The sequence below is a fragment of the Carassius carassius genome, chromosome 3, assembly GCF_963082965.1.
Source record: "Carassius carassius chromosome 3, fCarCar2.1, whole genome shotgun sequence".
NCBI lineage: Eukaryota > Metazoa > Chordata > Actinopteri > Cypriniformes > Cyprinidae > Carassius > Carassius carassius.
The window spans coordinates 1,516,831-1,522,187 of record NC_081757.1 but is presented as its reverse complement, the minus strand read 5'-3'; the positions used below and the strand labels follow the sequence as shown (position 1 = coordinate 1,522,187).

At 34.2% G+C, this 5,357-nt stretch overlaps 1 long non-coding RNA gene across 1 annotated transcript; it reads left to right on the top strand.

Moving 5' to 3' along the window:
* LOC132115855 (uncharacterized) lies at positions 1-1,225 on the top strand. The gene is made up of 3 exons (XR_009425575.1): positions 1-113; positions 569-673; positions 890-1,225. It is a non-coding gene; the product is annotated as an uncharacterized LOC132115855 (long non-coding RNA).
* The last annotated feature ends 4,132 nt before the right edge of the window (positions 1,226-5,357 follow it).

Sequence of the window (5,357 nt, the reverse complement as noted above, 5' to 3'; positions counted from 1 at the left end):
TGGTGATGTGATTCTGGAGAGTTCTTTTGATCCTGTGATTGAGGGAGATACTCTGACTCTACACTGTTTACATCGATCTACAAACTCCTCGATCCTCAGAGCTGATTTCAGAGGTGAGAGTCTGGAGTCTCCTAAAGATTCTGTTTTATTCATGAGCAATCAGTTATTGACAGATGTTTAATCTTTCACAAAACTTACATGAACTAAAATATAACTAACAAATCACATACACTGAAACATCAACATCCCACAATTCAATGAAATGAAGAGGGCATTAAGTATTAGAATAAAATTGTCATCATTTACTTGCTCTTGTGTTATTCCAAACCTGTATGACTTTCTTCTGTGTAAGACAATATATATATATATATATATATATATTGTGAACAGAAATTATAATTTAAACGGAATTTAGCTATTTAATACAGAGCTAAATTATACAATAATAATTCTAATAATTCAGTGCTTTTCCATTTTCACACAAAACATTGGGTTCCCTGAGAAAGTTTCTGAAAGTCTTTAGGAGTGTAATGTGTCTCAATAATGTGTTTGTGTCTCTGTTTGTCAGGTTCAGGTCAGATTTCTGTTTTCAGCATCCTCAGTTTTCTTCTGGCAGCTTGTCCGTATCTGCTGTCGACAGTCGTGCTGCTGTTCAAATGTTACAGAGCGAGAGGTAACACTTCTGTCTGATCCGTCTCTCTCCAGCTCAGTCACTTTTACCAATGATTCACATTCACTGACAGACAGCCCTTTACTCTTCGTCTTTATATGTTATATAGATCCATATTTACAACAGATGGTGCTTGTTCATAATCAATAAGTGACACTGAATAGTGAAAATAAATGTTTAGTGTGTGTGTGTGTGTGTGTGTGTGTGTGTATTTCACAGTTACATGGACTGAAGACCGAAGCCAGTCCGCTGTAACAGAGGAATAATCTTCATCTCTTCTCCAAACCGCACACAGAGTCACAGGATGCTGGAGTCTCAGACTGAAGACTGAAACACACTGGACACGAGCAGTCCATCACAAGACTAACAGACAATGCTCTTCATGTGTGTCACATTCACAGTAAACTACTGAAAGACACCCTTTAAATACTAACAACAACAATTAGGATATCAAATCACATCTGAACAACATCTTTTTATGCTTTCTGTGTATGAATAAAAGGAGTTTTAGTTTAATTCTAAAAATGTCTATTTGCCGTTAAAGCTTTCCTGAATTTTAAAAGTAATAACGGTAACACTTTAGAATAATGGTCCGTTGTTAACAAGTAACTATGGAGGAAGTAATAGATAGTACTAATTTAACACTTAATATTAACTAATAGAGAAGCAAGACTAACAAAGCAGTAAGTAGTAGTGAAGTACAAAGGTAGTTTTTTATTAGATATTTGATAATTACTAAAAATAAATATCCTCACTGAGAAATGTTTGCTAACTATAACCAGTTAATAAAAAATAACCAATTACTAATTACAACGGTAACCTGTTAAAAGTGAACAATTGGGTTATTGGTGGAAACTAATTTATGAATATGATATCCCCCAAATAAGTCGGCTACAAGTTGAAATTGTGACTACTAGTCTTACCGAAGGAGAGATGTTCTCTGTTTATTTCAAACAAAACTGTAGGATAATAATAATCATGTTCTCTTGAAAAAAAACAATTCACATCCTTAATGAAGGCATCGACTGCATTTATACTGTGCTAAGCACCAAACCGCATATTCCAGATTACGGTGTCTGGTAAAATATCACTAGTGCCTCACACAAATGTATGTGCAAGATATAAAATATGTAAAAGAATTTATTAAATTACTTAGTAATTACTGAGTGGTTAAGGTGTTTTTCACTTTAAAATAATGGTCCAGATCACTAGTAGTTCCTGCAGGCTGACAAGGTAACGCTTGAGTAATTAGTGAGGGGCTAATCTATTTTTCACTTTAAAGCTAAAGTGCTACTAAGGAACTACTAGTGATCTGGACCATTATTTTAAAGTGAAAAATACCTTAACCACTTAGTAATTACCAAGTAATTTAAAACATATTTTATATCTGACACATACTGTACAGTCCTACATTTGTGTGAAGCACTAGTGATATTTTACCAGTAGGTCTTTTGGAGTGGGATACATATTGAACTGACATGAAGCAGAGATCATACTTGTGAACTATTTCAATCATGAGCTTGTCAGCGTCACTTCTTAATTACTCATATTTTTAAGTGAATTTTATTGTATTATTTTATGTTTAAGTTTGAAATAAACAGAGAACATCCATTCTTTGGTAAGAGTAGTTGTCACAATTTTAAAATGAAGCCGAATTATTTGGGGGGATATCAAATTCATAAATTAGTTTCCACGAAGAACCCAGTTGTTCACTTTTAAGACATTACTGTTGTGATCAGAGATGTATAAAGTACTAGAGACCCAGACTTGAGTAAAAGTACAAGTGCTCTATCAAAAAAATGACTTGAGTAGAAGTTGAAGTGCTCTTTAAGCACCACACTTAAGTAGAAGTACTAAAGTATTCAACATTTTTTGTACTTAAGTATTGCAAGTAGTCTATTTGAAAATTTACTACTCAAGTACTGAAAGTAAAAGTACAAGTATTGTGTTATGTAGTTAAGATATTTTAGATTTAGTCCGAGAGCTCTCAGTCCCTCCATTGAAGCTGTGTGTACGGTATACTGTCCATGTCCAGAAAGGTAAGAAAAACATCATCAAAGTAGTCCATGTGACATCAGAGGGTCAGTTAGAATTTTTTGAAGCATCAAAAATACATTTTGTTCCAAAAATAGCAAAAACTACTACTTTATTCAGCATTGTCTTCTCTTCCGTGTCTGTTGTAAAACAATTCAAAACAAAGCAGTTTATGATATCTGGTTTGCGAACGAATCATTCGATGTAACCGGATCTTTTTGAAACAGTTCACCAAATCGAACTGAATCGTTTAAAACGGTTCGCGTCTCCAATACGCATTAATCCACAAATGACTTAAGCTGTTAACTTTTTTAATGTGGCTGACACTCCCTCTGAGTTCAAACAAACCAATATCCCGGAGTAATTCATTTACTCAAACAGTACACTGACTGAACTGATGTGAAGAGAGAACTGAAGATGAACACCGAGCCGAGCCAGATAACGAACAACAGACTGACTCGTTCACGAGTCAAGAACACTGATCTATATATATAACTTATATTATAGATCAGTGGTCAAGAACCGTTTCTGTCAGACGAGTCCGATTCGAGAACCGAGGAGCTGATGATACTGCGCATGTGTGATTCAGCGTGAAAGCAAACCGACACACAGAGCGTCTGAACCGAACTGATTCTTTTGGTGATTGATTCTGAACTGATTCTGTGCTAATGTTATGAGCCCAGGTAAACCGAAGGTTTGCACTCAACGCCAATGACGCCATTACGTCGAGTGCAAAAGAACCGGTGAACTGTTTTCTTCAACTGGTTTATTGAATCGAACTGTCAGAAAGAACTACTGGTGATTCGAAAACCGATGCAACTGGTTCTTGACTCGTGAACGAGTCATTATCTGGCTCGGCTCGGTGTTCATCTCTCTCTTCACAGCAGTTCAGTCAGCACGCGCAGTCTTCTTAATCGCTTGATTCGCTCAATGATGTGCCAGCTTCATCAAACCTGCCATCTACAGTTCTGTTTGTAATGGAATGATTCGTAACATTTTTATAATTGTAACGAGTAACGATGCAGCACATAAAAAAATGTCGGAGTAAAAGTATTAAACTCATCGAAAATATGTACTGAAGTAAAAGTGGAAGTAGGAGAAAAAAATAATACTCTAGTAAAGTACAGATACCGCCTTTTAGTACTCAAGTACAGTAGTGGAGTAGTTCTACTTCGTTACTATACATCTCTGGTTGTGATTAGTAATTAATTGATTATTCTTTATTAACTGGTTATAGTTCACAAATAGTTCTCAATGAGGATATTTTTTTTTAGTAATTATCAAATATCTAATAAGGAACTACCTTTGTCCTAAATTTGCTACTACTTACTGCTTAGTTAATCTTGCTTCTCTATTAGTTAATTGTATTAAGTTGAGTGTTAATGTAGTACTACCTATTTATTCCTGCATAGTTACTTGTTAACAACGGACCATTATTCTAAAGTGTTACCGTAATAACTTTTATATTTTTTAGTAATATTTCAAGTCAAACATTTACTCGACTGAAGCAACTTATGTTTATCCAAACATAATTATATCTGTTCTTCTGTCAGTTATTATTGTATTGCATTGTATTATGTTTTCATCAAACTAAGTATTTAAATATAATTTATGTAAGTAGTCCGTTATAAAGATCTCCTTGATTTACATTATAAGCTTTCAGAATTCTGTCCATATAAATATTAGTATCTGCACCAAATTGCATAATTTTTGCCTGTTTGGGCCTCAAAATAAAATGTTTTTTTTGTTCACTTTGAATTTGAGCTCCTTATTCTCACAAATATGAACAATAAAAGCATGGTGTATTAAAAATGGAAAAATATCAAGACAACAACATGAACAATTTATTTGTTTGTTTTTAGGTTGTCAAAATATTAAATAAAATATTGTATTATATATATTTTGGGCATAACCGGGTTAAAAGTGCTGCCTTTTACAAATAAATGATACTTATAAATAAATAACTTGTCATGACCACAAATGTACATGATCTGGAGAAAATATATAGAAAATATTACATTCTGAACATATATATTATGAATCAACAGTTATGTAAATGTGATATGTGTCAGTATGAAACGATAACAGCAGCATCTTGACATTATGTTTGTCTCAGAGTCAGATGAGGGTTTCTGCTGTAAAACAGAGAGAGGAGAGACACTCACAGCTGGATTGAGCAGAAGAGAAAACTGTATTCAGAATAAACTGTTAAACAAGAAGAGAGAGAAAGCTCTTTTGAAGATAACATGGAATTAAAATGTATTTTTTTAAGCTTTTAGTATTAATATGTTAGCCTCAAGGTTATGAATAAGATCAGATTAGATGAGCTTTACTTTGAGCACTAGAACAGTCCCAGCACTCGGTCTTACTCTACTAGACACTGAAGTTAAATGTCTTCTGTTTGAGGATGATCTAGTGCTGCTGTCAGCCACAAAAGAGGGTCTACAGCAGCACCTGGACGTCCTGCACACCTTCTGTCAGACATGGGCCTCATCACTTAACCTTAAAAAGTCCCAACGTATGAGATTACAAAAAAAGAGCAAGTCACCAGAGGTGGAAAGAGTACTGAAAATGTGTACTTAAGTACAAGTACTGTTACATAGCTGAAATAATACTCAATTACAAGTAAAAGTACTGGTGTGAAAAAAGTACT